Raw genomic sequence first — 10,292 nt, 5'->3', positions numbered from 1 at the left:
GCCTCCCTTCCAAGCGGGCCCCGGGCCTCCCACATGCTTAATCCAGCCGTGCCTCCCCGGTACACCCCCATTCTCTCCCCATGCACACCCTCTCCATCTGTCTGTGCTTTCACTCCTGTCAGGCATATGTATCATATACACTGTTCCATATATATCTCCTTTTACTTTCATTAGCCTCGTAACTTCATTTCAGTCACTGTCGGGAAACCCCAAACACATGAGAGCACTGCGTGTTTACTGTATCAGCGTTGTTGTTGTTATTTTTGAAGACTGCTTTGAAGTAAACCAGTGTCATGCTCAAACAGTTTCACGTACAGCGTTCTTATTCATTGGATAAACAGTATTATCCTGGGTCTGCCCCATCATTCTTTAGTATCTCAGACCTTCCTGCCCAGTCCTTTCCATCCGGCCCATCCTTTCTCCACTCCACAGCAACTTCCTAGAGAAACGCATCATCAACGCTGTCCTACATACAGTACATCACCCATCTTCAGAAGGTGTAATCATCCCACCCTGCATTACCACCCAACACAATCTTAGCCCATCCCACCCACACCACTACACCCACCCATCCGTTACAACCCTGCATTACCACCCGTCACCATCTTAGCCCATCGCACCCACACCGCTGCACTCACCCTTTCATTACTACCCTGCATTACAACCCATCACCATCTTACAGTAGCTCATCCCACCCACACCATCACCATCTTAGTCCTGGTGGTAGCTGGGGGCGCCCTTCATCCACTAACGGGATGTAATGTAGCCTTCTTGTTCCTTCACATCTATCATTCTCTTTCTTTTGTGTCTTCCTGTTTTACTACTTCTCTTTGTCATTCCCATCAGATTTTTACTCTTCTTTCCACACACACACACACACACACACACACACACACACACACACACACACACACACACACACACACACACACACACACACACACACACACACACACACAGTAAAACATAATACCCCCCTCGCCATTAGGAGAACAGGGTAACAAGAAAAAACAGTGCAAAGCCCGAGCCTTCAGAACAGTGTAAGAGCAGTTTACTTGACTTTGCAATGTGTCTTTCACCTTCCATTAATTGTGCTAAAATCCGTATGAGTGATTGTTTGATTGATTGATTTTTTGGCTGAGTTTCAACTCTTCCACTAAGCTTGGTTGAAATCGGATCAAAGTAGCTTGAGCTGACCTTGCCCTGTTACCCCCATGACCTATAGTACTGGAAATTAGATCTGTACATCCCTCCTAAACCCCCAGTCCTTTCTCCACCTTTGGCAGAAATATAATAAAAATTGTTTGAGCTATATTTGCCGTTAATTTCTGACCTTGACCTTTGGCGGATTGTTGTCAAGTTTGACTCCATTCATCATTGCTGTGCCATATACCATTGAACAAAGTACTGCTATAGTGTGGAGACGATAAAGATGGTTATGTTCGCATTGTTCTTTAACCTTGACTTTTGATCTTTGGTTGTCTTAAGTAACAACTCAGCTCCATAGGATTCCTTCGTCCAACAAGCTAGTTTAAAATCAGATGTACACCGTGTCATCGTTTTTTACACACACATACACAGGTTGAAATTTGACTTTTCCTTGTTACCTTGGTTGTTGACTGGGTGTCCTTAAAAACCGAATTCTTCCGTCTTTGACAATACCATTAGCCTTTCCACCAACATTAAAGTAAACCGAGTCAGAGAAATTTGAACTAACCTTGGTAAGTTTAAGAGACCATTCACCTTTTCCTCTGACCTAGGTCTTTTACTGATCATTCTCAATTTTTAATCTCTTCATCATTGCCATACGCTGCACCTTTTCACAAAGGCTGGTTGAATTCAAATAAAATTACTACAGGGGCACTCAGTGGAGTGCATCTCTCTGACAAGGACAACAAAATTTCGAAACCACTCTTCATAATGGATTAGGTTTTCTCATCACTGACTAAAGTTTCACAAAAAGCGTTTTCCGGATCCAGAACCTGTAATGCGATCCGGATCGGTCCCAAAAGTTAATCGATTGTTCCATGCGACATGAGCTATCTACCCATGAAATTTGGTCCAAATCTCTCTTTTAGTTTTTGAGTAATCCTGCTAACACACAAACAAACTAACAAATATCGGTCCCAAAAGTTAATCAGTTATTCCATAGGACATGGGCTATCTACCCATCACATTTGGTCAAAGTCTTTCATTTATATTTAGTTTTTGAGTAATCCTGCTAACCGACAAACAAACCAACCAACGAATAAAGTGGGGTGGAAACATACTCTTCTTATCTTATTGGATAGAATAAGAGTTTATCATGCCATATGTCCTTGTCCTTTGGCCTACTGTCCTAGAAAAAGTTGGTCATCCTTAAGTTTGTTCCTACTCAGATCGAACTGATCCAAGTTCTTTTATTCATACACAGACACTTGTGAGTCAGATCTTCACTTTGTTCTGTGCCCTTCTTTGACTGATTTTTCTCAAAATCTAATACCCGGTATATTCCTTTTTACCTTACCCTGAACACTTCCATAAAGTGTGGCTAAAAAGGATCAAACTGTTGATCGTTATGCCTCCGGCCACCTATGGTGGAGGCATTAAGTGAATGATTTGTCCATCCGTGTGTGCGTGCGTGCGTGAGTCTGTCTGTCCATCAGTCAGTCCATAACACTGTTGTGGGTGCGATATCTCCCGAGCCCATAGACGGATTTCTACCAAACTTATGCTAGTTGCAGAGTATGAAGGGACGATGGATTGATTAGGTCAACACAGTCAAGGGATCAAAGGTCATTGGCTTATATGGTGTAGATTGGGTGTGCTAAGCCGATTCCGCTCTTTCTTTACCCCTGCACAATTGTTGACTCTATACAGGGGTTTTATCCACCCCTGTGTGGAGTACAACTCTCATGTGTGGGGAGGCTCCCCACATACAGCTCTTCTCAATAGGGTGGAGTCAAAAGCTTTTCGTCTCATTAACTCTTCTCCTCTTACTGACTCCCTTCAACCTCTGTCTCTTCGCCGCACTGTTGCATCTTTATCTCTTTTCTATTGCTACTTTAATGGTCACTGCTCCTCTGAACTGTCTGCTTGCATTCCTCCACCTCTACGACGGGCGCGTAGCACCCGTCTGGCAGCAAACTCTCATCCCTTTTCTGTCCAACTCTCTAATGCAAGAGTTAACCGTTACTCCCAGTCTTTCATTATTGCAACAGGTCAACTCTGGAACTGTCTCCCTTTGTCTGTATTTCCTGCTGCCTATGATCTCCAGTCTTTCAAACGCAGTGTGTCCGGGCATCTCAAAATGATTGGATCTTGAATTTGGCTCTCTATTGTATTTTGTTTTTCTCTTGGAGGGAACTGTTACTGCGGGCTCATGGCCTTTGGTTCCTTCTTCCTTGCATAAAAAAAAAAGAAATATCCTAAACCCCACTATGGATTTCGGCCAAATTTTTGTTGTCAGTCATACAGAAGGAAGGGACGATGAACTTATTGGGTATGGAAGGTCAAAGGAGAAGGTCATATGGGTATGGGCGCGATATCTCCTGAAACCCTCAATGGATTCCAATCAAACTTTTGTCACTGATAAAATACGAGAGGATGATGAGCTGTTCAGGTCAGCAAGGTTAAGGAGGTCAAAGGCTAAGGTCATATGGGGTCGAATGAATTTATCTTTTGTCTCATTTCAACCCACAATGAATCTTCTCATGGGGGCTGGACTCCTATGGCGAGTCTGTGTGCAAGACTTGGCAGAGGCATACCGAGTGATGCTTTGCATCGACAGCTTAGGGCTCGAGTTCTCAGCGTTTCATTCCATGTGATGTTGGCCTTTGGCCCATTCTTAAAAACAAGTGTTCATTTCGTTGACAGACTTTTACCCTTCCACTAAGTTTAGTTAGTTATAATCGGTTCAGAACTATTTGAGTTATGCTATTGATACACACACACACACACACAACAAGTCGAGCAAAACAATGCAACTTCTGGGCCAACACACACACACACACACACACACACACACACACACACACACACACACACACACACACACACAGAAAGAGAGAGGGGGGGGTGCGTGCACAAATTATTTACGATTATTATCGCCTGCCTTTATGAAGGTGGAGCTATAATGTATTTGCCCGCCTCTGTTTGTTTGTCGGTGTGTGTGTTTGTGTGTTCTTACCTAATTGTATCTTTACAGGAATGAGTCAAACTCATACTGTCCCGTGTATTAACCCGCCGCGTTCCGGCAGATTTTTCACCAGTGACCCCCCCAATCCCGGCAGATTTTCAAAAAGTTTTTTTTGGCTAAAACCTCCGCTTTTTATGAGAAATTTCGAAAATTCAGAGAGAAAGTGTTCAGTTAAGTTTAGAAATATGGTAGAAGTAAGAGTACTTTTACCTTGTTACCGTGTTCTCTCAGGCCAGGCTCGAGAGAAAACGTTTTCTATGGGAGGGGTAGCTATTTCAAACTATTCATAACTGGTTAGATAATTATTTATTTGGTACGTATTTATATATAGTACAAGTGTATATTGGTTTTCAGACAATGATATAGGCAATATATGCGTTGTTCACTCACCAAAAACATCAACATATGGCATCTTCTTTTACGACGTTACCGCCTCATCACTTCTGCTTGTTTCTTCCTCTGGATTATTTCTTCCTTTATCTTCCACCTCAGGAATCACTTTTGCCTTGAATTTCACCATTGGAGAGACCATGGTGCAACATGTCTTTACTGGCCAGGTCACTGCTAATAGGTGAATTGCCGAGAAAATGGCATGCAGGGGGAAGGGGGGGTCAGGTGGGGCCAGGCATTATCCCAGCCTGGCATTGGATAGAGGAAGGTCTCCCACATGTGCCTACCAAAAATCACCAGTGAAACTTGAAAAAAGTGCAAATGAGGGACCTCGCAATTGCAAAACGTATGGATACGTAGTCAGGTGTCACGTAACAAAACGTGGTGACGTATCCATATGTCGTCGGGACACCTCGGGTTAAATCATTTTCATCATACATATCCTTAACTCTAGAAATAGTTTTGACACTGTATATGTGTGTGTGTGTGTGTGTGTGTGTGTGTGTGTGTGTGTGTGGTGTGTGTTCCCATTATATCTCAAGAATAGATTGGGCTATCAGCCTGAATCATTCAGGGTATCAAGATATGGCCAAAATCCTGTCCAAGGTCGAAAATGGGGACTCTAGGTCAAGGTCAGGGTCAGCAAAATGGCTGCCAAAGGTTTACTAGTTTATATCACAACCTCTGCTATCATTATATCTCATGCATGACTTGAGCTATCAACATGAAACCTTCAGGGTATCAAGATATGGCCAAAATCATGGACAAGTTTGAAAAATGGCCACCGGGGTCAAGGTCATGGCCAACGAAACTGTTACCAAAGGTCAGTTAGTTGTTATTCCTGCCTTTAGCACCATTATATCTCATGAATGGCTTGAGTCCTCCAGGGGGTGGAGCCCCCCGGCCCCCACAGGCCTTCCTCCTATGGGATCCTGCCTCCCAGGAAGGGGGGCCTGCCCCCAGGTCCCCCCCGGTGGAGGAGCGCACTTGTAACATGACCAATGGCACATTCTGGCGTGCGATTAGCATTCAGCTCCCAAATGCTTTTTCTTTCATTAAATCTGTGTTACGTCCTTAGACTTATTCACGTCATATATATATATATATTCAGGCACTTATAACTTAATGATATAACTATTATGAAGATTAAATTCCAGTAATTATGACATATTGTGTGTGTGTGTGTGTGTGTGTGTGTGTGTGTGTGTGTGTGTGTGTGTGTGTGTGTGTGTGTATGTATGTGTGTGTGTGTGTGTGTGTGTGTGTGTGCGCGTAAAAATAACTGTTTGCATCAACAACACCCGTGCGGTGAGCGTGTGCGTGTGTGAGGGTTTGCGGATCTTGGGTAGCAGTTTTTGTGTGTATGTGTGTGTCACTCTGTACCTGTATGTATTAAAGCCTTCATGTCCGTACGAGTTTACAAATTTGTATGTAAGCATGTAATAGTGTGTGTGTGAATAAAAGATTTTGTAAGTTATATCTGTGTGTGTGTGTGTGTGTGTGTGTGTGTGTGTGTGTGTGTGTGTGTGTGTGTGTGTGTGTGTGTGTGTTTAAATCTTGAACGGGGTTGTAAAGAAACTAACATAAATGGCAAGAGATAGAGGAAGTTTTTATATGCAAATCCTTAGTTCTTAGTAGTAAGTAGGGGGAAGAAGAAAAGGAAAAGGTAGTTCATTTGAAAAGGCAGAATTTGTAGAAAATATGATGATGAAAATTAAGTTTAAAAACATCCTTAGTTATATGCAATAAATATTCTAAGCGAGCACCTAAAAATTGTTGAAAACAATACCCCTGCCACAGGTAATTCTGACTCTTCCAGACCGTGATAACGAAATCAGGCTAAGAGTACAAACGAAATTAGTTGACAACATAATGGATAAGAGAATACCTTTGTGTCAAGAGATAGCTACATATGCAACTTGTCCTTCCTGTTCTTATCTGTAGATCGTAAACCATGAGTCTTAGAACCGCCTTGGAAGGTAAAATTTCGAGAGCTTTGAGGTAAATGGCAAATAATATGGTAGCTTTTACATGGAGATATAAAAAAAGTTTACTAGATACGGTGACACGCGAAAGTAGAGGATAAAGGTATCACTATAAGAAGCGGAAATTGACGTGGGGAAGTAATGTCCTTCATAGAAGAGATAACTAATAGGCACTGGTAATGCGGTGGTAACTGAGAGCTGGATTGAGATGAAAAGGTTGACAAAACAAAACGAAAATATGAAACTAAGAGACTTGCTGGAATTGAAAGGAACGTGCAAACAACCAACAGCACGGAGTGAGGAAATATGGAAGAGACCTTTGTCTTATAGGGGACAGACTCAAGATCTTGCTGTCTTCAGCCTGACTGTTGTTTTAGAATAATAAATAATTCATGTATTTATTGTTCTCAAATTTTTAAAACTCTTCACGATTTTAATAAGTATGGGACATTTTCAGAACTGGAGGTGTACCCTTCATTAACTCGTTCACTACAATAGGTCTTCCTAAAAGCAGAATATAATGGACAGATAGGAAGAAGAAATTACCACCAAAAGCTGTCCTTCGAAGAACTGAATTATTTCACCTGCTCAGCCAAGGCAGTGATGGGGCCTCCATACCAGCATCCTTTCCAGGCCACACCTGCTCCATCTATCACCGGTGCTGCACCCTTCACACAGAACAACTGGCCTGTTCTTCCTTTGCATTAAAGTCACACTCAGGGAATGTCTATTGCTCCCCCACCCCTTTATGTTTCGTATCAAACTGAATCTCTACGTAGCATAACATACCAAGCCTGTCTGAGCTTAAAAATATCAACCAGAAGAGGAAAGTGTGAAGCAGAAAAGATGAAATATTAGGCAAAAAATTTTGTTGCCGGCGATAGAGTACATTAGCACCATGTACCAAGGCTTTTACTCTGTCACTCTCACACTCAGCACATCCATTACTTTATGTTTCCGACTCTACACACACTAAACTGAACGAATGTGTGATGTGGCCTGATGTAGTAATTGGCAGTGATTTGGTAATAAAGTCCGGTATGATATTATACCCTTTATCGGAAACCATATTTGGCATCCCACGCACTTTATCTAAAATTTGACAGCTTGAAAGATACCCGCAGTTAATGGACAGATAATTTTCACTATATAATAAGAACACTCCCCACACAGTGTTTATTTTCGCTCTCAAGTCTGTTCACATAATCTTCTCCGTTCGGTGACGTGCTCATTATTTCATTATTACTGCATCCAGACGATGTTATTCTGTGGATGAAACACTTAAACCAGGGATATTACATAAAAATTTCACTGACCCTTTCATTGAAATAATCCCTCCTATGACGGATACAGTAATTTGGAGTTTCCAGAAAATTTCAACAATTAATTTCTAAACTGACCATTAATTTATTATCATCGTCGTCGTCTTGTCGTCGTCGTTTTTGATGTTGTTGTTGTTGTTGTTCTTGTCTGTTATCCAGAGGTATGCCTCCATACACCTATCAACCGGACAAAATCTTCCACAGGAGTACCCACTAATATTTGATAATATCCAGTTCAATCCTGCATCATCCTTAAACATACTTAGGGTTTCATTCTCTCGGGGTTTATCATGGAAAGATCATATTAACTCTCTTGTAAAATCTGCTTCCAAGAGATTAGGTGTGCTAAGCCGACTCCGTTTCTTCTTTACCCATGCACAGTTGTTGATTTTATAAACGTGTTTTATTCACCCCTATGTAGAGAACAACTCTCATGTGTGGGGTGGCTCCCCACATACAGTTCTTCTCAGTAAGGTGGAGTCAAAGGCTTCTCGTCTCGTTAACTCTTCTCCTCTTACTGGCTCCCTTCAACCTCTGTCTCTTCACCACACAGTTGCATCTTTTTTCTGTTTTCTATCACTACTTCAATGGTCACTGCTTCTCTGAACTGTCTGTTTGCATCCCTCCACCTCTACGACAGGTGCATAGCATTTGTCTAGCAACAAACATTCATCCTCTCCTTTCACTGATGCACCTGGTAAACAAGCCTACATCTTTTCTATTCTTAATGACCTAGAGCAGCTTGTACAGCTCCCTACCCGTATATGTGACCACCTTGGAGAGAGCTCCAACATACTTGACCTCTTCCTTACAACTAATCCTTCTGCTTACACTGTTAATCTTTTCTCACCGTTGGGCTCCTCCAATCACAACCTTATTTCTTTAACCTGACCCATCGCTCCGGTATGGCCTGTGAACCCCCAAAGCAACGTCGTCTGTGGCACTTCGGAGCTGCAGACTGGGAGGCCCTCAGACAGTACTTCTTTGATTGGAATGATTATTGCCTCCATGGCCAGGAGCCATCTGAGTTTGCCTTGTGCATTACAGAGGTTATTCTCTCGGGCATAGAAGCATACATTCCTTTCTCATATCCTTTGACTAATGCAAGTAAGCCTTGGTTTAATCACACTTGTTTTAATGTTGTCTGCAACAAGAAGAGGGCCTATAAAAGGTACCAGAGCCAACCCACCCCTGAATCACATCTTGTTTATGTTTCTGGCCGGAATCGTGCTAAGTCTGTTCTTCGCACTGCTAAAAATAATTTCATCCGTACTAAGTGCTCTCAACTCTCCAACTCGAATTCTTCCCACTCCTTCTGGCACCTTGCCAAAAAACTTTCTAACAACTTTACCTCATCATCCTTCCCTTCTCTTTTCTATTCTGAGGGCTCTGTTGCTATTTCTTCTGCTGATAAAGCAGATCTCTTCACTCAGACTTTCTTCTCCAATTCCACCTTAGACAATTCCGGTGCTGTCACTCCACCACTTCCCCCCTCAGACTTCCTCATGGCTGGTATTAAATTTTCCTCAGATGATGTATTTTCTGCTATCACTGGCCTCAGTAGTAACAAGGCATATGGGCCAGATGGTGTCCTTCCTGTTGTCCTCAAGAACTGTGCTTCAGTGCTTACACCCTGCCTAGGCAAACTCTTTCGCCTTTGTCTGTCAACTTGTATCTTTCCTTCTTGCTGGAAGTTTGTTCTCATTCAGCCAGTTTCAAAGAAGGGTGACCGTTCCCAACCCTCTAACTATCGTCCAGTTGCTTTAACATCCTGTGTTTCATAAGTTGTCGAGTCAATTCTTAATAGAAAAATTTTAAAGCATCTTTCCTATCATAACCATCTTTCTGATCGTCAGTATGGGTTTCATCAGGGACGCTCCACTGACGATCTTCTCACCTACCTTTCAGACTCCTGGTCATCCTCCTTTCGGGACTTCGGCGAAAGCTTTGCCATTGCATTTGACATCTCAATGGCATTCGATCGAGTCTGGCATAAATCTTTAATTTCAAAACTGCCCTCTTGTGGTTTCTATCCTTCTATCTGTGCCTTCATCTCTAGCTTCCTTTTTGGTCGTTCTATAGCTGCTGTTGTAGACGGCCATCGTTTTTTTCCTAGATCCATCAACAATGGTGGTCCTCAGGGCTCTGTTCTATCACCAGCTCTCTTCCTTTTATTCATCAATGACCTTCTAAGCTGCACATCTAACCCTATCCACTCGTACGCTGATGATTCCATCCTTCACCTCTCCATTTGGTTTCTGTAACATCCATCTCAGCAGTTACTTCAACAAACACGGGATGTGGCTATGGCACACCTAAAGTCTGACTTGGCTCGTATCTCTGACTGGGGTAAAAATAATCTTGTTTTTAAAGCATCAAAAACTCAGTTTATACACCTATCAACCCGACGTAATCTTC

Source organism: Coenobita brevimanus, chromosome 84 (genome assembly GCF_032717465.1).
Source record: "Coenobita brevimanus isolate Jiangsu-jjx chromosome 84, ASM3271746v2, whole genome shotgun sequence".
In the NCBI taxonomy this organism is placed as follows: domain Eukaryota; kingdom Metazoa; phylum Arthropoda; class Malacostraca; order Decapoda; family Coenobitidae; genus Coenobita; species Coenobita brevimanus.
This window is presented reverse-complemented; position numbering follows the sequence as displayed.